The 22,533-nt window shown below is 38.7% G+C and overlaps 1 protein-coding gene and 1 long non-coding RNA gene across 11 annotated transcripts in view; both read left to right on the forward strand.

Moving 5' to 3' along the window:
• PPP1R12A (protein phosphatase 1 regulatory subunit 12A) overlaps positions 1 to 22,533 on the forward strand; it is a 151,833-nt gene that overhangs the window by 26,233 nt on the left and 103,067 nt on the right. The gene's annotated exons all lie outside the window — the stretch shown is intronic.
• Positions 3,593 to 9,406, forward strand: LOC146403613 (uncharacterized). Its single transcript, XR_014804609.1, has 2 exons — positions 3,593 to 6,370; positions 7,333 to 9,406. It is a non-coding gene; the product is annotated as an uncharacterized LOC146403613 (long non-coding RNA).

The raw sequence follows: 22,533 nt of genomic DNA on the forward strand, positions 1-22,533 counted from the left end.
TCTCTTTCTGCCTTACCCGAAAGAACACACTTTTGTTTGGCCATTGTAAGCATCTAGAGCTATTTGCCTTCCAGAAAGCTGAATAGGAAGCAAGCGAAGTTCTGCAGGTATCTTCAAGGTTGTTAAACAGCCATTGCTTAGTAAAATGTTGTATCGTAGGTGGTATAGGTGTTGAAGAAAGAGCTGAAGAACTTCCCCAGTAGGAGTCCTTTTCCCGCCAGTCTGTTGAATAAGGACGGTTGTGTTCGGCAGCAGGGTTCTCGGCGGATGAGGTCGAGTGGTACGTAAGTGGTATGTACGGAAGTAGCTGTTACAGCCTTTCCTACCAAAGCGGGTTAATGTTTGAGTAGCTGCTCTATTTCAGACATCCTGTTAGGTGTTGGAACACAGATAGAAAGTACTGTCTGAAGTTTATATCTACTTGGTAAGAAATGAATGCAGCTGATATGACCTTAGGCATTTAGAGCATTCTTCTCTTTTAACTAAGTTCTGCACACAGATGGTATCATTTTATTCTAGTCCAGCAGAATTGAGAGGAAAAGGGAAGAACTTGTATGGAAAGGTAATTCACTACTTTCCTGTCTGTAGATGGTATACACCAGCAGATTTTCAAGGGAAAAAAAATCTAATCTGGTATGAGGGGAAAGGCAGACATACTGAGTAGAGGAGAAGATGGATCAGCCAGACAATACGAGTTGCGTGGTTTCATACTTACCTTTTGAAGAGCTGTGAGTTCATGATTGTGTTCATATTTACCTTCATATTCTCAAAGGGTTGTAATAAGCAGAAAGGATAAAATACAGCGTCATGCATGAAGCTAGAAAGCAAGATGTGGATGCAAATTACCAAGATCCACATTGTGGTATTTAGAATAATACAAAAATTTAAGTTCTGCTTGACTAGTATTTTGGTAGAACTAGTTAAAAATGACTTCATGAGGTTGCCGTACAGCAGAAGTTGATAGAACGTTGTAAATCAATTATAAAGTTTTTTTAAAAAGACTTTATGAGGTTAACAGCGTGGAAGTGAGGCTTTTAAAAAAAAAGTAGGTTACTTTGAAAGTTCACCATCCTTTTTTGTTTTTTGCTTTTTAGGGTCTCACGTGAGGCATGTGGAAGTTCCCAGGCTGGGGATTGAATTGGAGCTGTAGCTTCCGGGCTCTGCCACAGCCAGAGTAATGCAGGATCCGAGCCACGTCTGCAACTTACACCACAGCTCACAGCAGTGTGGGATCTTAACCCACTGAGCGCGGCCAGGGACTGACCCTTGTCCTCATGGAGACTAGTTGAGTTCGTTACCGCTGAGCCACAGCAGGAACTCACAGCATCCGTTTTTTATCTCTGAAAATTATCTTTTTTTGTATCAGGTAAATACTTGTTGAACTGAATTTTATAATTAGAATAAGAACCTATTCTAATTTAGGAATCAAAAAGATTTCAAAAACCTAAAAATCTGGACCAGTTGTGAGAATTAGATAAAATACTGAATGTGTAAAAATGATGTATAAAATGCAATACTGATAAAAGGGCTTAGGAGGAAATGTCACATTTTCACCTTAAACATTAGTAGCGGTATCAGTAATAGTTTAAGCTCAGAGGAAATGTGATTTTTGTTAGAGAACACTTTATTTTTTTTGGTCTTTTTAGGGCCACACCCACAGCATATGGAAGTTCCCAGACTAGGGGTCAAATCAGAGCTGTAGCTGCTGGCCTACACCACAGCCACAGCAACACAGGATCCGAGCCACACCTGCGACCTAACACTGCAGGTGCTCATGGCAACCCTGGATCCTTAACCCTCTGAGCGAGGCCAGGGATTGAACCCACATCCTCATGGATACTAGTCAGGTTCGTTACTACTGAGTCACAATGGAAACTCCAGAGAACACGTCTTATAAACTTGAAATTGAAATCTGGGTTGAATTTTCTCTCTTCCTTAAAGGAATGTTCAGTAGTGCAAAGTAGCTGCCGTCCTATTCAAGTGGTACCTAGATGTAGGGAGTGAGATACCAAATCCTTAACTAGACCGATGAGATATTTTGTAGTCTTTTTCCACCCGTTCATTTATACTCTAGGGACACTTCTTTCAGACCTTTAACTATCTAAACTCTTTGATGCCTCCAGCCCCCTAGGTCCCTTTTTTCTGAGACTCTCTCTCTACTCCTGGGCCAACTCCTCTTCATGAAGCTCTGTGGTTTCCTGAAGGAAACTTTCGCTGAATCCTTGTCTTAGGCTTCTCGGACCTTTCTTTCTTTGTGAGCACCCTCTTTCGTACCTTGCCTTTAGGTTGTAGTTTTACATTTGTCTGTTTATTTATCTACCAGCGAAGTCCTGGCAAGCATTTATCATAATGCCTGGCTTGTAGTGAATTCCCAATAAATGATTTTTGAGTGATTCAATTTTAAAATTCAGTAGCTGCTCTTTGGATTTAAACCCAGTTTTTATTTTGCTTCTCTTATTCTCTTTTTTGGCAGATTCAGATAGTAAATAACTGTTATTATTACTGCTTGGTAATATTTACCTTTAAGGGAGCTAGGCGGTTTGTTTTTTTTTTTTTAATAGCTTCAAAAAGTGAGGAGCAAGTTAAAGCAAGCTTTCAGTTTTACCTCTTCAAGAGAAATGAAAACATGGTTCCTGCTGTGTAGCACTGGGAACTATATCTAGTTACTTATGATGGAGCATGATAATGTGAGAAAAAAGAATGTCTATGTGTATGTGTGACTGGGTCACATTGCTGTGCAGTAGAAAACTGACAGAACACTGTAAACCAGCTATGATGGAAAAAATAAAAATCATTTAAAATTAAAACAAACATATAGTCACACAAAAACCTATACACAAATTTTTAGAGTGGCTCTTGGAGTTCCCATCATGGCACAGCAGAAACAAATCCGACTAGGAACCGTGAGGATGTGGCGTTGCCATGAGCTGTGGTGTAGGTCACAGATGCTGCTGGCTCAGATCTGGTGTTGCTGTGGCTCTGGTGTAGGCTGGCAGCTACAGCTCTTGATTTGACCCCTAGCCTGGGAACCTCCACATGCAACAGGTGCGGCCCTAAAAAGACCAAAAAAAAAAAAAAAATTTTTTTTTTTTTAGGGTGGCTTTCATCATTAAGAACGGAAACCAAATCAAATGCCCTTCAGCTGTCATGTCAAGAACCCAAATGTCCTTCGACTGTCCTTCAGTAACTATATGAACCTTCCTGAATAGGATCAGTTGCTCTAGAGAAAGCCGAATCTTGAACATGATTGCTAGAGAGTTTTTTCTTCAGAGATAATCTCTGTTTTTCTGCCTCATGTGATCAGGTATCTCAAGCAGTCACTTCTGCCAAGAAGCTTATCCTAACTTGTTCCTGATCTTGGAGCCCTCTTGGGTGTTGTCCTTGAACTCTTGCATATTTCTGTAACAGTTCTGTATTTGTTTATTTACTTGACTGCCTCTTCCATTAAGATAGGTTCCTTAATTTTGTCTCTGTAACCTGAGCACTTAGCATAGTACATAGAATACTGATTGCTGGATATTCAGGAAATGTTTAGTGGTATAAAGAAGTATTGGGAGTTCCCTTCATGGCTCAGTGGAAAATGAATCTGACTAGTATCCATGAGGACACAGGTTCAATCCTTGACCTCGCTCAGTGGGTTAAAGATCCGGCGTTGCCGTGAGCTGTGGTGTAGGTTGCAGACGTGGCTGGGATCTGGTGTTGCTGTGGCTGTGGCGTAGGCTGGCAGCTATAGCTCTGATTCGACCCCTAGCCTGGGAACCTCCATATGCCACAGGTGTGGCCCTAAAAAAAGACGCACCCACATATCCATACACACAGAATTCTCTTCACAGTGACCCATTTCAAAGACTTCATCTTAGGGTTGTGAATAGAAATGAACACTTGAAAATTGCTCTCTCTAGTTTATTTGGCACGCAGTTACACAAGTTGAATAGTTAAGATTTTTGGTGGGTGGGCAGTCTTAAGCTCTGTCATTGATGGCCGGCTTGATTGGACACACTGTGGAGGCTCTTCGGGACCCACCTTCTTTCTGTAAAATTCAGTCGTGTATGCTTCTTGAAGTTGTATGCTTTTACCATTCCAGATTGTGTGAAGATGTACTTTGGAAAATGTTTTAAAATCCCAGAAGAAACGTAAATCTTTGTCTGAAAGGGCACGTTTGTGGATGTTATGGTTTAGAGCTCTAGCTCTAAGGAGCTTTTTGTTCATTATTTTAAGTTCATTGCCATTAATTAAAAGGCACATTTGTAGAAACACATGCGTATTTATTCAACAAATATTTGTGTATTATTATTACATTGTAGGCACTATATTCAGACACCAGGATACATCATTGAACAAGGCAGGCAAAAATTCCTTTACTTAGAGAGTTTACATGGAGCCTGCATCCTCTTTCTGTATGTTTTTATATGGATGCGTCTAGATATGACACTCTCGTCGGAGAAATAACATCATAAATGGTTTTAAGGTTGTTTCATATTTTAGCAGAGGACTATGATAGAATTGAAGGATAGTTACCAGCTTTTGATTTTCTGTAGCCTCATTCCACAGATGCGCCGTCTGGAATTTTATTTTTTCGTTGTTTATCCAGAAGGGGAAGGACAAATACATTTTAATAAGCAGTTCAGTTAAACTGATGTTTATTGTTACAATATGTGCAAAGGCCTCTGCTGTAAACTTTGCAGGGAGAAAAAAGTTAACACAATTAGTAATGTCAAGGAGTGTATAGTCTAGTAGGGGCGAGTCAAATGCACATATAGCTAATACCATGCAGAGTAAGAGGAAATAACACGATGCCAGTTATTTTCAAAAAGGGGGGATGTTACACCAGTCAGCCTTTAAATTAAGAAAAAAAATTCGCACCATCAAATGTTAGTGGGAATGTAGAGCAACTGGAACTCTCATTGTTGGTGGAGATGTAAATTAGTACAGTTACTTTGGGAAAATGTTCATCAATTTATTGTCCGAGCAGACATACACAGAAATGCTATTCCTAATGTTCGCCCAAGAGAAATGGGAACCTATGTTCTAAAAAGATTGTCCTGGAATGTTCATAGCGGCCTTATTCTTAATAGTCGAAAAGTGGAAACAGCCCAGATAGGCACCATTAGGGGAATAGATAAATCATGATACAGCCATACAAGGGACGAGTCACGTGGCAATAAAAAGGACACATACTGATACCTGTAGCTCCGTCAGTGAATCTCATAAACATTTTGCTTAAAGAAGCCTTTCACAAAGTAAGCATGTATTCTAGGTTTCCACTGACATGAAATTTCAAAATAGTCCCTCTTATTTATGAAGGGGAAGAAAAAGAGTGGTGGTTGCTTTTGTGGTGGGAGGTAAGAGTTGACTAGAAAGGGACATGAGAGAACTTTGTGTAGTGATGGTAGGTTCTAAATACGACAGGGGTGTGGGTTACACAGGCTTATGCATCGGTTAAAACACAATGAATGTATATTTAAGATCCTTGCATTTCGTAGTATGTAAATTTTTCATCAGAAGAAAATAAATATTGACCTCTACTTAATTATACCCATGCTGAAGTATTTGGGGAGATGATTTACTAATCTATACTAATTCTTAGAGTTTTGGTTTTTTGAGTAGTTTTTGAAGTAGCTGGATTCATTAATGGCTAAAGGAATGACTGGTGAGGTTGCTGTGTGCCAAGCAAATAATAACATGTTAATAATATGATCTAGATGGTGGTTACCTAGATATTCACAATAAGTCTTTCAACTTTGCTATATGTTTGAGCATTTTTATAATACAATTTAAAGGAAAAGAGGAGAATATTATATGTGGAAGGTCATGTCAGGAAATATTTTCATTTTATTTAGTTTTGAGGATGGAGAGATTTTTTTGTTGGAGGGGTACCGTCTAGGCAGAGGTGTAGGGAAAGCATTATAGAAGGAGGGAGCAGCATTAGAAGAAATGCCAGAATAAGAATTAAACTAGTAAGTAGTTGAGTTTGGCCGATGCGTAGGGTAAAATATTAGAATATGAATATAGAAAAGTAGAACGTACTTGTGTAGCGAGTCACTAGGAATTTAGGAATGATGGAACGTTTCTCCTTCCAAACCAAAAAGAAGGAAGAAGGGGAGTGTGGAAATGTAAGAACTTTGAATGTGGAAAGAGCGAGATCCTTAGAAAATGACCATTGACCACTCAGTTTTCTTAATGGTGCAGAAGTATAGGGTATTCATCATAAATGGCATTTTGGAGCAGTAGGATTTAGTATCGGTGGGATGGTAAGGACAGGAGAGGAGATTTGGGGTGGTGAATGACAGTGCGATTCGAATTCGGGCAAAAGAGAAGTAGACGATTACAGTGAGGTTAGAATGATGTTACAGGGGACCTAATTCATACAGTTGCGCGATTTTTCTTTTTTCTTTTCTTTTCTTTTTTCTTTTTTTTGTCTTTTTGCCTTCTAGGGCCGTACCAGCAGCATATGGAGGCTCCCAGGCTAGGAGTCTAATTGGAGCTGTAGCCACAGGCCTACACCACAGCCACAGCAACTCAGGATCCGAGCCACGTCTGTGACCTACACCACAGCTCACGGCAACGCCGGATCCTTAGAATATGAATATAGAAAAGTAGAACGCATTTGTGTAACGAGTCACTAGGAATTTAGGAATGATGGAACGTTTCCTTCCAAACCAAAAAGAAGGAAGAAGGGGAGTGTGGAAATGTAAGAACTTTGAATGTGGAAAGAGCGAGATCCTTAGAAAATGACTGAGCGAGGCCAGGGATCAAACCCTCAACCTCGTGGTTCCTAGTCTCCGGGCCACAATGGGAAGTCCAGTTTCATAATTTTTCTAGCATTGCTTGACAGCCTCTGTGTAAGAGAACAGAAAGCAAGTGGATGATATTACTCAGCCCTAGAGATTGCCAAGAAATTCTGGGGTAATGAGTGGATAGTTGAAATAGAGCAGGCGAGTAAAGCCTGTGAATAGTGGACTGGGAAGAATTGATAGGGTCAAGAATTGGGAGTTCACAGGTTCCCCCCCCAAAAGTGACTCAGTCAGGAGGGAGAAAGGGATGTAGACGGGGTACTGTACTCTCCTCTGGGAATTTCAGGATTCAGAGATTTTAGCGGTGACGCATCTGGAGATGGTGGGGCTGTTTGCCATCTAATCACATAAGCCAGAAATTTGGAAGGCATTCTTAAAACCCTTTTATCTTGGGAGTCCCTGCTGTGGCCCGATGGGTTAGGAACCAGACAAGTATCCATGAGGATGCGGCTTCTATCCCTGGCCTTGCTCAGTGGGTTAAGGATTCGGCATTGCCGTGAGCTTTAGTGCAGGTCGCAGACATGGCTTGGATCCTGAGTTGCTGTGGCTGTGGCTTAGGCTGGCAGCTGTGGCTCTGACTCTATCCCTAGCCTGGGGACTTCTGAATGCTGCAGGTGCAGCCTTAAAAAATGCAAAAATCAAACTAACCCCCCCCCCCTTTTCTTAACTTTGCTAAGAATACCTAAATTCTCGAGTTTTCATTGTGAAGATAAATCTAAAATATATGAGCTGGAGAGACAGGTAGACAGATGAGTTTTACAATTAAATACTGCTTCTTAGTTTCAGTTGCATACATTTGTATTTGTCTTGGAGTTGGTGCCAAATATAGTAGATTTAAGTGTCATCAACAGATAAGAAAAGAACAAGATTAATTTAGTGAAAATGTCATGTTTGTAATTGGATGGGAGTAAATTCTCAGCCACATGACATCCCAAACCCCTTTACAAACTAAAGGAAAAAATGTGATGAGAAAACTTGTAAATCTATTTAGATTTTTATGTATATAGACACACACACATCCAGATATGTACACACACATCTGCATATATATAAATACATATGGCACGTGTAAAAGCCTAGGGTTTCTGTTACTAGCTATTTAAGTAATATAAGAAATAATGTCAGTTTTAGGAAAGTTTGTGGGAGTTTTTTCTGTTAGGAGTGATGTTTATATTACTCATATTTGATCCGTAACATTGTACAAAATAACTTGTATCTCCCTACCCTGGCTTTCAAGGCCAGCCTTGGCCCTGTAGTCTCCCTTCTTATCTCCCCTGAATTCTCCCCATTTACTTATCATCCTTTCTTGCACTTTAGGATCCTTCAGCAACACCACATGCTCTCTGGCTGAAGTTCTGCTCCCCCCCTTGTTAGCCTTCACTGTTTCTTTATCCTTAAAGACAAATACTCCTAGAAGCCATGACTCCTTCCTAGGCTATTTCTGTCTTCTGAGCTCCTGCAAAATACCTTATTTTGTAGGATATTAAATAAAGGTCGTCTTATCTCCTATTTTGTTCCCAATTAAAATCGTACATTTCATACACATCTGCATCAATCATGATGCAAATCATCTCTTTGTATGCCCAGCAGATTTTACCCAATATATGATAGCTGTTCAGTGGTTACTGAAAAAATGTGAACCATGTAGTGGTTCTGGTGAGGGGTATTAAAGTCCAGAAACTTTTTGGTCTCCTGAAAGGTGTTTTCTGGAAAGAGAAGTGTATTGTTGTGAAAAACAGAGCTTTGGAATCTACCTGCATGTTTTATTTACGTAGTCTGTTCTCTTTGCCATGAAATAGCTCTGTCAGAAAAGACTTGGATTTGTGTTACATGACTGCTAAGCTTTGTGAAATGAACGTCTATTTTCCTTTTTTTTTTTTTTTTTACGTTGTCAAATTCTTGAAAATTAAACCACACAGTAAGTTATCAGGATGCCTTTTTTTAAAGACATAAGTATGAAAGTTGTAAGTGTGATATAAATAATGTAGAAGAGAACTATTATCTCGGGGTCTTTGCTCATTTTCTTAGGGTCACCACTAATTTTTCCAGGAGCTCTGAAGTGATCGACACTAGTTGTGTCACATAATTGTTCTTCTTAATCACTTGTAGGCAGAGAAACCATTGCCAGTAACATATATTCCATTCTCTTTTTTCAGCAGTTGTTGGTTTTGGTGTTACTTGGTTATAGGTCCACATTTACATTTTACAGGGCATAACTTCTCTACTCATGTTTTTTCCCCTCATAGTGGAAACTTTATGACCTAAAAAAGAGCTGGAAAACAGGCATTATTCATAGAACAGATACAGCAGAATTCACATGCTTAAGCCCAAGTACTTCTATTTTACTTAGAAGTCCTCACATAGATTCTATGTACTGTTATTTTAAGCTCATTTAAAAAAAAACAACTTGGCAAATGAAGAGCTATAAATTAAAATAAAGATAGGAAGCTATCAGGTAGTTTTAGAAAGTGACAGATGGAAGCAAGATAGCAGAAAATCAATTAAAAGAGGAAAATGGTCCCCAAAAGCATTTTAGGTATCATTTTAGCTGTAAATGTTCTAGAACATCAAGAGTTTAATAGATGACACCGTAATGAGTTAATAGAGAAAAATGAAATTAGATTTTTTTTCACATGTTTAAAATGACAAAGATATATGTAACAGACTTTCAGAAGATTTCAATCAAAGTTGTTTGTTTTTTAAGGAATTTTCTGTGATTTTTATGTACTGTTTTATGTATTTTAATGCTATGAATTTGGTCGTAATGTTTTTCAGGAACACTTTGGGGATTATCTGCAAAAATATATTTGAATGAAACAAACTAGACCAAAACATAAGAATCCTCTCATGGTAGTTTAGGACCCATGTTTCATGTATTGTAAGGTTATTGGATTTGACTGTTGCCTCGGCATTTCTATCCATGGGAATCCCAAAGCCTTATATGGTCAAGACTTAGCTTTTAGACTTTCAGTGAAATGTAAGGCACCACTCCAAAAAAAAAAAAACCTAGCTGGCTTTCACTTTGTCTTCTGTGCTCTGTTCTTGGCTGCCTTTATTGCCACAGTAGCTAAATTACCGAGAACTTATGCACATTGGGAGTCTGTCTTATTAGTTGAAGGAATTCCTTTTGTGGCAATGGTTTTATGCTAGAATGCTAATGTTATTTTTAACAAAACATTACATGATGTTGGTTATATAATTCCGTTTTTCTAAAGGGAAACTTAACAGTAATTTCGGTTTATTTTATCTCACTAAAGGTTGGGGGAGGGATCATATCTGCATATGGTTCAATTAGGAAGTGCAAGTTTCACTAATGGGCAGGTGATAGGGAGAGGGAAATTATTAACTGTTTGGAGTCTTTCCTACCTTGGAACTCCTGCTACCTGGTTAGGGGTACAGGTGGAAGTGTGTAAACATACAGTAGCAGCAGCGCTGTCACCCAACACAAAGGGCTGCTAAAACAGTAACTTACTTCTATTCTGGTGTGATCTTACTCAGTTCTAGTCATCTTTTGCTTTGAAGAATGTGATATTTCTGAGTGTCGCTCATTTGTACATCTCACTGCAAGATCGTTTAATACTTTGTAGATGCTAAAATTCATAGTAACAGTTACACATTTTTCCTGTTTGAAAAGGTTAAGTATTACTCCCCCTAATGTAAGAAGATAGCAGAATGTGTTTTTGTGACGTACGCACGGTAGTAAGTCAGATACACCATGGGAAGATTAACCTCTCTAATGCAGTCCTCCTCAGTTGCCATGCAATCAGTAACCTGTTGCTGAGTCTGCCAGGGAGGCCGAACTATACTTCTCTCCTCCGTTTAACACTGGATACGGCCTGCCGTCCTCTCAGGACTGCGCTGTGAATATGCACAGGAGCGCCTGCCTTTCCGAGCTCTTAACATAGTGGAAGCAGAAGAAAATGAATGCAGAGACAGTACCTATGGATGGATAATTATACTACAGTGTTGTACACGTGTTGGGGGGTGTGGTCACACAGTGTTAGGGAAAACGGAAGAAGACCGTGATTTAACTCTAGCTACGGGAGCATAGGCTGGAAAGTTGTGAGAAGTAAAGGACTGGACGGTTAAAAGAGGACTGAGTTACAGAGCATTCTATAGGGTCCAGCAGAGGACTGAGTTACAGAGCATTCTATAGGGTCCAGCAGTGTCTCAGCCATTATTCATACGTGCCCTCTGTCTTTTTCACGAAGAGTCCCAAATCGCCTCAGTGAATTTTTATGATCAGAAAGAATTGAATTTTTATTATCAGCTTACTTTTCTTGGCTTCTGGACTCATCCCCCTTCTCCTGCCAGCCTACTTTTTTTTTTTTTTTTTTTGGTGATGAAGCCTAAGAATGTGCTTTTGTAGGGTTTTTAGAGTTGAATTTTGCTTTATCTAAAGATCTTGACATATCTCAGCAGAATTTTGTAGCTTCTGTCTTTCTGGCAGAGATACCTGTGTGAATCAGAGTCTTATAGGTAGCTGAGAACCATCCCAAAAGGTGAAAATCTCATTTGTAATGTGTTGCACTAGCCATGTTAATTATTGTATAGATAAAAACAAAACCTTTCAGAAGTTTATTGATTGCATGTAATTATTGGTGTGTAAAATATGCATATAAAGTTTTTCCCTTAAAAATGAAAAATAATGTAAAATTATGAAATTAGTTCATTATTGGGTTACCTGTGAGAGAGATTTGGAATTCATAGTGCAGTGGTTCACTTGTTTATTATATTACAGATACATTCTTTGTATGAGACAATGATTCCTAGACTGTCTGCCTTAAATTGGAAATAAAAATAGATTTTGGTGATAAAAATAGCTATCAGTGGGAAAAGAGACTTGTTGACAAGTCTGCGATAAAGAAATGTTTAATGCAGTATTTCCTAAATTTAATTGTTTTTTAAGAAACCTTTTGTTAAAGACCATTTATTAACCTTTTCATTTTAATAGTTTCATGGAAACAGTTTAGAAAATACTTTTGTATGAATTGCTTTCAAAAGGGCTCCATACTGACAGTTGTTTCAGGAGGCAAGTTGAAAGTTTAGGTGCTTTTATTTCTGCCTTATTACTATTTCTCTTTTGATTTGTGATCTACATTTGAAAGTGTGTCAAAACTTTGTAATCTGCAAATGTAAAAGCTAGTATCTTTTTATAGCAGTTTGGGAGAAATGGGCAAATAAATGAATTATTCAGTAGAAAATTATACATATCTTTTTCAGTGTATAAAAGCTGGCTTTTTTTTCTTCTTGCTATTCATATGCCCTCCCTCCTCAAAAATAAATATTGAAGGAATAATTTTTTATACCTCTTTACTCATCAAGCATGAGTACATTATAAAAGGCACTAACGCATTATCAAGTGGTTGTTATTTATTCTGAAGTTATAATTTGAGGTTGTTTGGCTAGAGGGTGGTCTAGTGTGATTAGAGCTTTAAATTTGTGGAAATAGAGTGATAGGTCTAAATTTAGGTAGCAGCTTAAAGAACTAACATGATGTTTAAGGAGAATTGAAGTATAGGAGAAAGACAGATGAGAGAGTAAATGGAGAAGAGAACGTGAGGTTTGGATGCACACAAACTGAAGCAGTGAAAACTGACGCAGATTTCTTCTGCGTTCCTCAGAAATTTAGCAATGTAGCTGTTACTTATTGCTGCGTAAAATATCACCCCTAAACTTAAAATGTCACACACTTACTATCGCATTTTCTGTGGTTAAGGAATTTGGATGTGGTTTAGCCAGTTGCTTTGATTGACATCAAGCTGTTCACTGAGACTTGATGTCACCTGTAGGCCTAACTGGGGATGGAGTGGGAGGAGAGATCAGCTCCACAGCTCACTTCTGTGGTTGTTGGCAGGTCTTGCTTTCTCGCCTCATGGGCATCTTAGCAAGGCTGCCTCTTGACACTGCAGCTGAGTTTTTCCAGGTTGTGAACAATCCGGGAGAGGGCAGGAGAGAGCTCATGCCCAGATGGAAGCTCCAGTCTTTTAATGATCTAATGTCAAAAGTGACATCCCATACTTCTGCCTCATTCATTTTGTTAGAGTCAAGTTCTTCCATCCAGCCCTCACTCAAGGGGAGGGGTTTACACAGGGCTGTGACCTACCGTGAGGCAGGGATCATTGCCATCTTAGAGGCTACCTACCGCAAACATCAAATTAAAATGATTTTTGGAATTCTCGTGTGGCATAGCAGGTTAAGGATCTGACATTGTCACTGCACTGCTAGGGCACAGGTTCGATCCCTGGCCTGAGAACTTCCATATGCTGCCGTCATGGCCAAACACACACACACACACAAAGACACACACACACACACGACAAACCCAAAAACCTCAATAAAATAACTTTTGTGGCATTTTACCTTCCTTGGTGTATGTTACTATATACCTAATAGTTGGCTCCTATTTACTCTGCTTTTGTTCACTAGGAACTGTTTTCTTTCTGCTTTTCTTGCAGTTCAACAAAACGTGGAAAATCAGTTACACCTTCACTTTTGTTTTTAATTCCTCTGCTCTCCATTTTAATGTGTGATGCTCCTCATATTTTGTGACTTGGAAGTATTATTGCCTCCTTCCTTAAGTCTTGCGTTAGTGGTCCCAGAAATGCATAATAGCTTGGCAATCTAAAATGAAAAATAATATTTGGTTAAGCTAAGTTTTTTTCTTTTTTTTCTTTTTGGCTGTTTTGTGGGGTGTGTAAGTTGGGCCAGGGATCAAATCTCAGCCTCAGTTGTGACCCATGCTGTGGCTGTGGCAACGCCAGCTCCTTAACCCCCTGCCCTTGGCCAGGGATTGAACCTGTGCCCTTGCAGTAGCCCAGGCTGCTGCAGAAGCAATACTGATCTCGTTGTGCCAGAGCAGGAACTCCTTTTTATTATCCCCTCCAGTTTTTTTCCTCCAGACTGAGGCATATTCTTAACTTCATTTTTGGTATTTTTTGCCAAAGCCTATCTGAATGTAAAAGAACTATCAGGTTCTCAAGTTGTTAGGCTTAGGTTTGCTCTTTCATTTCTAAAAAGGAAGTAGAAATATAATCCCAAAGTTTAGAATGCCCTTTCCTGGCTTTTTTTTCCCACTCATTCATGTCATGGTGTTGCCCAGACCTCTCCGTTTTTCCTCAATTTGATTTTTTAAATATATAGAAATATATAATTTTAAAATTAATTCTTGAGGTTTTAGAAAAGATATACTGAAATGATCCATGTATAATAGAATTAAAATTTTAGATTAGAGAGGCTATATCATTTTGTAAATGTATCTGTATATGTTTCTTTTCTTCTTCTTTTTTTTCTTTTTGTCTCTTTAGGGCTGTATCTACCACATATGGAGGTTCTCAGGCTAGGGTTCAAATTGGAGCTTAGCTGCCGGCCTACACCACAGCCACAGCAACGCTGGATCTTTAACGCACTGCGCAAGGCCAGGGATCAAACCTGCATCTCATGGATGCTAATCAGATTTGTTTCCACTGAGCCACGATGGGAACTCTGTATATGTTTATTTCTGATTAGACTGAACTTATTGCAGGAAGGGTTTGGCTCTTTTAAAATTTGGGGCTAGGGAGTTCCCGTCATGGCCCAGCAGAAACAAATCCGACTAGGAACCATGAGGTTGTGGGTTCAATCCCTGGCCTCGCTCAGTGGGTTAAGGATCCGGTGTTGCCATGGGCTGTGGTGTAGGTCGCAGATGTGGCTCCAGTCTGGCGTTGCTGAGGCTCTGGTGTAGGCTGGCGGCTACAGCTCCAATTCGACCCCTAGCCTGGGATCCTCCATATGCCGCAGATGTGGCCCTAAAAAGACAAAAAATAAATTTTGGAGCTAGGAAATGTGCTATATGCCCCCAAAAAAGCAAAAATAAGGAGTTCCCTGGTGGCTCAGTGGATTAAGGATTTGGTATCATTATTACTGTGGTATGGGCTCAATCTCTGGCCCTGGAGCTTTTGTTTGCCACAGCTCCTGCCCACCCCCCACCACGCCCCCCCCGCCATGCCCCCCAGCCCTCCACAAAAGTCTTAGTAGTTTCTCGGTGGATGTTCATTATCCATAGCTGAACATCGTTCATTTAGGGAACATTATTTTAGAATCTCTGTGCACATCCTTTGACGTTTGTTTGTTTGTTTGTTTGTCTTCTAGGACTGTACCCGCTGCATATGAAGGTTCCCGGGCTAGGCATCTAATTGGAACTGTAGCTGCTGGCCTACACCAGAGCCACAGCAACTCGGTATCTGAGCTACATCTGCGACCTACAGCACAGCTCACAGCAACGCCGGATCCCTAACCTGCTGAACGAAGCCAGGGATCAAACCTGCGTCCTCATGGATGCTAGTAGGGTTCACTAACCACTGAGCCATAGCGGGAACTCCGGCATATTTTTATTAAAAGGACGTATTATATAGGCTGTTATAATTAAGCAGTGTTAAATTGAGTTTTGCTTTAATTTGCCAAAAGAAAAAACCTAAGTAGTGAAGTAATGGCTAAATTTTAGGTAATTTTTTCTTTATAACTAGAGACTGTTTCCTTAAATGTTCTGTCAAGATTAAGAAAGCAGGCTCTGTTTTTGTATTTTTTACGGTGACACCCAGCCATACGTCACAGCCCTGGATCCAGAACAAGCCTCATTCATCTGTGACCTTTGCCACATCTGTGGCCATGCTAGATCCTTAACCCACTGAGCGAAGCATCCTCACAGAGTCTGTGTTGGGGTCTTAACCCCACGAGCCACAGTGGGAATGGAACTCTGCAATACAATTTTTTTTTTTTTTTGTACTACATTCCAATTTTAGAAAGATGCTACTGCTCATTTGGAAAGATTAGAAAATTAGCACTTAAACATTTTGCTCTTCTATCTCCAATTTCATTTTGTTAGCTGTATTGGTATTTTTACCTTGTCAGAATTTATAATATTTATGTTATTTTTGATTCACTTGTGAGTTTTGATGACTCTATTGATTTCTAAATTTATTTTAATTGGCTAGGTTTATTGTTTTTTGGGGGCTTTGTTTTTTTTTTCTGTTTTGTTTTTGTCTTTTTGTCTTTTTAAGGCCACACCCAGGGCATATGGAGGTTCCCAGGCTAGGGGTCAAATTGGAGCTGTAGCTGCCATCCTACGCCAGAGCCACAGCAACGCCAGATCCAAGCCGCATCTGCCACCTACGCCGTAGCTCACGGCAATGCCGGATCCTTAACCCCACTGAGTGGGGCCAGGGATCAAACCCGCAACCTCATGGTTCCTAGTCAGATTGTTTCCACTGTGCCACGATGGGAACTCCAGTTTATTCTTTACAAGAGTTTATCATCTTACCTTTTGATACCTTTTTTTTTTTTTTTGCTCTTTTTTAGGGGCCACACCCTCAGTGTACGGGGGTTCCCAGGCTAGGGGTCAAATTAGAGCTGTAACTGCTGGCCTATGCCACAGCTCATGGCAGTGCCAGATTCTGAACCCACAGAGCAAGGCCAGGGCTGAAACCTGTGTCCTCGTGGATACTAGTCAGATTTAGTTCTGCTGAGCCATGATGGGAACTCAGATAGCATGTTTTATTTTCAGTGTGTGGTGGTTAGATAGCACCCAAGTTCGGGACTGTTCCTTTTGTTTGTCAGGTTGCATTTTCTTCCACACTGCTTTCACGGCCTGGATTTTTCTGTGCTTACGTACTGATGTGTATGTTTGATTTCCTTTGATTCTTTTCTTCCCCATTATTTTGTCTCCCCTTTGTTAAATACTCATAACTCCTCAGGTGTGGTATAGGCTTTTTTTATTCCATTTTATGTGTTGTTTGTGCCTTGTTTATTTTTCCAGCTTTAGTTAGCTGGGAAATCAGTTGATCTCGGCCTCGTTTAGATGGGGAACTTCTTTAAAATGGAAGAGTCCTGAGCACTGCTCCCAGCGACTCTGATTCCTCCTGTTTTTCCCAAATCTAGATTGTTTTAGTTAGGTCCATGACCTTTATCATTCCTCTTGTTATTATTGTTTAGTTATCTGTCTTTCCTATTGGACTCTGTAACCTTTATGAGTATAGAAACCTGGTCTGTATCTTTTCCCACTGTTTTCCTAGCAGCTGGCATGATGTCTGGCCGTACTGGGCACTACTAAGTGTTTGCTGAGTTAATGAAGAGTGTGTGCTTTTTATTAACACTGAAAAAATTCTTTAAGGGACAATTAGATAGCTAACAACTATTGGATTTTTTCATTTGTTTCGGAAAACTGCAAGAATTTTACGTCCTTACTGTAAAGTTTTTGGGAAATACCTCAATGACTTCCTTTTACGTTTTGGCCACATACAGTCATGCCTCGGAGATATTGCAGGTTTGGTTCCAGGCCATCACAGTGAAGTTAGTATTGGAATACACCAAGTCACATGAATATTTTGGGTTCCTAGTGTATAGAAAAGTTATATTTACACTATACTGTAGTCTATTAAGTGTGAAGTAGCATTGTCTTTAAAAATTGTACATACTTAATTAAAAAGCACTTGATTGCTAAAAAATGCTAACCATCATCTGAGCCTTCAGCAAGTCATAATCTTTTGCAGTATTAACTCAAATATCACTGATTCCAAAACACCACAACAAATATGGTAATAATGGAAATGGAAATGGTGGGAGAATTACCAAAATGTGGCACAGAGGGAGGAAACGCTGTTGGAAAAATGGCGCTGATCTACTTGCTTGACAAAGGGTTGCGACAGACTTTCAGTCTGTGAAAAAAGAATTACAGTATCAGCAAGGTAAAAAAATTCAGTATCTGTGAAGCACAGCAAACTAAAGCTCAGTAAAACGAGGTATGCTTGTATTCTTCCAGACTCTTGAGAAGGAATACCAGTGATGAGAATTGAATCATGTTACATACGCCTCTGTAACCTATTGTGTTGTTGTTTTTGTTGTGTTGTGTTATTGTTTTAATTGAATAAAATAAAATCATATGTAAAAGCTTTTATTACTGCCCCTGAAACTAAATGATTTTCTTATTAGTATATATCCATTAATTAAACCCCTCTAGGTCAGTGTGTGATCATGTCTCATAAAAGAATTCAACAGGGACAACAGCTATCTCTAGCTGTCTTTCTATCTCCAGAGCTCAGACTGTATGAAAACAAAAGATTTATTTTCTATAAAAGGGTTTCTTGACCTCATCTCCACTCACATACTGGCTTTTCCTGTGTTAATGTTTTTAAATTTCTTAGTATTTTTCTTATCTGCTTATTTTACTTTCTTAAGTAGATTATAATCACTCTGGGGACAGTACTGGATGATCATTTGTTTCGGTCCATAAAGAAAAATTTCTTCGGTAGCACTGTTAGGTGTTGTAGGATATATAAGGTAGTTTCTTAAGGGACTATAATTCAGTTGTGAGAAAAGACTGGAATGCATGAAACAATAATACACAGCATGTTACACACAGCAGTATGGGTTTATGCACACATACACACACTAGGTCATAAACACCTACTCATTAAGGAGAAGTTAACATTTTATTTTGGTGCATTGTACATGTATTCATAATGTACTTGCTGTGTGACTGGCACTGTGCATAAAGGAAACAAAAAGAATATACTGTATGGTGCTGGTTCTTGTATCCACCAAAATGCATGGCTCAGTGCTTTACACTTAGTAGGCAGTCAGTGGAAGTTATTTGTCAGAGAATGATCCCGAAGTCTAACCTTTTTATGTATCTGTAAGGATTCTGAACTCTAGAAGTAATACTCTTCCTTAAGTCCCCAAATAAAAGTCTTTGGCCTCTAAAGATCTAGGTTTAACTTACTACTTTTATAGACCTTTATCAATAAAGGAAATAATAGCTGTGTAATGAGTAGATATAGGTGTGTTTTAATCTTTGAATAATTATGGTATCTAGTTTTTAGCCTCCTCATTTGAATACTCGGTACCTGTTGGGTGAAGTACATTTGAACAGTGCATAGGTTATACTTAGCCCTCCTCTATATTCCAGGATTCAACCAACTAAGGACTGAAAATATTCCACAAAAAAATTCCAGAAAGTTCCAAAGAGCAAAAGTTGAAATTGCTGAATGTGTGCAACTATTTACTTAGCGTTTACATTGTGTTAATGTCTTGTAAACACTCTAGAGGTGATTTAAAGTGTACGGGAGGCTGTGCATAGGTTATAATCACATACTGCCCCATCTTACACATGGGCTTGAGAGCATCCGCAGATTTCGGTACCCACAGTGGGGTCTGGACTCAGTCCCCACCGCTGCCAGTCACGGCTACCAATGGGTGGCTGTGCTTTTCCCCTAAAGATGTTCTCTTTGGGGGAGGGGTCCTAAAAATTATTTTTTCTGATGTTTGTTATAGTGTCTCCACCTTGTCCAGTTCATTCAATCCACAAATATAAATTGGGTCTTCTCCTTTTCAGGAATTGTGTCTCCTGTGTTCTCATTAGGATACTATATATATATGTAAATTTCAGTTTTTCTTAATCCTAAAGAAGAATTTCCTGTAGTTTAGGTATTGTATATATGTTTTGAAATCATTCCAATTATTTAATCATGTGAATATGTGACTTACTGTGAGGCCAGGTTTTTATTTTTGTCTAGAGATCCTACCTGCTTATATGGTAAGAGAGTAGGCAAAAAAAAAAAGTCATTGAACTAAAATGCGCTGATGAACTTGTTACTTATTTTCATAATTAAGCATGACCTCCTAAGATTATACACTCTCATATATTTGCCAGTCACAATGCAGGACCAGGGTGTTCATTTTTTATTATTTAGTAGGGAAGTTCTGCTTGGAGTTCTTCATTGTGTTTCTTGTGTAAACTACACCTATAATTCCTTCTTTGATGGGTCAAAATTCAGTTTTATTTAAAATAGAATAAAAACTTATTTGGACATCCCAGTTTATTTCCTCTTATGCAAACTCACTGACGTCTGTGTCATCTTAAATGCTTTGGGCATGGACGGTTTTCGGGTTTATTTACAAATTTCTCTTTCTACCAGTTAAGTAGAACTGTTTTCCATATTAACAGTCATAAAGAGTTGTTTCAAGAAAGTGGAAAATGTTTTAGAGAACTTCTGTATGCAGATTCATTTGTTTTTTACTCATTAGTAAATAACCGTGTTATTAATGATTAGGCTCAAATTGTAAGCATTTCAATTAATTGACTGTAATTACATTTTCACCTAAGTTGCTTAACGTTTATACAGCTAAATCTTTATTTGCTTTACTCTCCTGACTTATGTAATTTATATGAATGAGCTTATTTAAACTTCTGTATGTTAAAGTTTGTTGGCAGGTTTGAAATCCCTAGAATTTTCTTAGTGTATCATTTAAAATTTAATTATCCTTTTATAAATCATTATTTGATGGGACTTTTAACAAAAGTGCAATAAAAAGAATATTTGACAGCTCTCCACCATTTAACTTAATGTTTTGTATTTACAAAGTGATGAAAAAGCAAGTTTTGGATGAGACTACAAACAGGAGAAAAATTTAAATAAGGATGATTTAGCATATGCGGATGATGTATTGATATAAACACAATAGCACCTGCTATTTGACAGGTTCATTTCAAATGCTACTAATTTTGTAATTGTGATTTTACTCAGTTGAATTACGTAGTTGCTGAACACATTCGTTTTTGTCTCTTCTAGGAATGAAATTTACTGATTTTTTTTCAAAGTCCACATGCCTCACCCAAACTCTGTCCTTAAGGCATGGCTGAAGGTCTTTTTCAGACCAACTGTGTGCAAACCCCTTATAATTCAGTTTTTTGCTGTTAGGCTTTTCAACTTTTTCCTAAAAAGATGTGAAGAACAAAGCTTGTTCTTGTACTGTCTTGCCAAAAAACAATACCTAGGCCCCTTTTTCACTAAAAGCGGATGTTTTATGTACTTAAACATAGTTTATTGAATTAGTTTATAGCTTAGGTTAACAAAGCTACCTGTACCTGGAATTGAATAACAAAAGTGTCTTCACACAGTCACTTATTATTGGTAATGTCTTGGGGTATGTATTCAAGAAAAACTTAAAAACTATCTATTAGGTAAGATTTTTAGAGGTATATTTGGTTGTTCTGTTTCTTTCCATACATGCTTTAATAAATTGACCATATTTAGTCAAATATTTAAAGCCAGCAGGTCATGTATCGGTTAATGTGCTGCATGTGTTAGCTTTTGCTTCTCTTAGCAACAATAGTTTCGTGAGTATGCCTCCCGTTTCTTTGTATGGTTTGTCAATGTTCAGGAAAACCCTTTGAACAATTTACACCACAAACTTGAGATTCATGTGATAATATATGTTTTATGACAGTGTTTTTAACATGGATTTATATTTAAACCTTTCAAAAACATAGTACATTTATAAAGAAAATAAAGGCACAAGCAGATTTAACATTAACTTCTTTAGATATTTCTGTTGGTGTTTCTTACACTGTACTGACTTAAAAACAAATATTTAAAATCAAAACTAGCAGTGTTTCATTTATTGAGAAATAGCTATTCCTATGTGTTAATTTTTCCAAAGAGCCAGAGCAGCCACTTTGTTTTTCTTTCTTTTTTTGGGGGGGAAGGGGCTGGGCATGGCACACGCATGGGCATGTGGAAGTTCTCAGGCCAGAAACTTCCATATGCTACATGTGCCATATTTGCGGCAATGCCACATCCTTAACCCACATCTTCAGGCTGGGGATCAAACCTGTGCCACCGTGGAGACAACGCCAGATCTTTAACCCCTTGCACCATAGTGGCAACTACTGCAGTCACCTTCTTAAAATGGAGAAACTTTAAAAATTTGTCCTGAAAATATTATCTGCAGTCAAGTAGTAACTCATGACTTGGCAAATAAGGCCCATTTCTTGATACTGCCTACCTTTATCCTCCTCGTATGTGCCTTTGCATCTTCGTAAACAGGAAGGGTTTTGTCACCTGTTCGAGCTCAGGTATAGACCCTCCTCCAGGAAGTGTTCCCTGACTACCCCCCCCCATTCTTCTCTCGTCTCCTTTTCTTAGCTTCCGTAATAAGCGCTCTGCAGCTGTATAACTTTATCATACTCCTTTTTATATAATTATCTACTTGTGTAATTGTCTTCCGTACTGCATGGTGAGCTTTTTGAGAACTCTCTCTTTGACTGAATGAAATACCACACATGTCCTTGTCTTTCAAGCATAATATACTGATGATAATTTAATCTTAACCTTTCCCTTACTATTTTCATAAAAATCGCTTATCTACATTCTCTCCCCAAGTGGTTTCAGGACATGTTATTTTAACTGTTACCTTAATTCAGATAATTCCCAAATTGGTATTTTCATCCTACATTTGTTTTCAAAGCTCTACATCTGCGTATCCCCTTGACCACAGGATATGCTTGGTTAGATAGGTTTATGGACACTTAGAATAAATTAAGCATATCCAAAACTGAAATCATCTTTCTTCCTCCAAACTGCTCTTCAGACCTGTGGCGTTTATTTTCATAAATGACCTCTTCCTGTCTCTCACCCTTTATATGCAATCTTTAATTAAGCCTTGTGATTTTCTTCTAAATTTCTCTTAGTATATAGCCATTCTAATAACTTCTGTTGCTCAGTTCAGGCTCTTCTGTCTTCATACTGCTTCCAGTAATCTTTCTGAAGCACTGATCTGCTCTTGTCACCCCTCTGCTTGTAAATTCCTAATAGACATCACCTTTCCAAAATTCTGCAGTGTTTTCTCGTCCTTGCCCCACTGCTGAGTTGGGTCACTGTCATTGATAGGAGTGTGGCAGCTTTCCTTGATGAGGAGGCTAGAA

Source organism: Sus scrofa, chromosome 5 (genome assembly GCF_054392235.1).
Source record: "Sus scrofa isolate SSC_HxYL_T2T_F1_AM1 chromosome 5, Sscrofa_HxYL_maternal_Yorkshire_Landrace_v2.0, whole genome shotgun sequence".
NCBI classification, from domain to species: Eukaryota; Metazoa; Chordata; class Mammalia; order Artiodactyla; family Suidae; genus Sus; species Sus scrofa.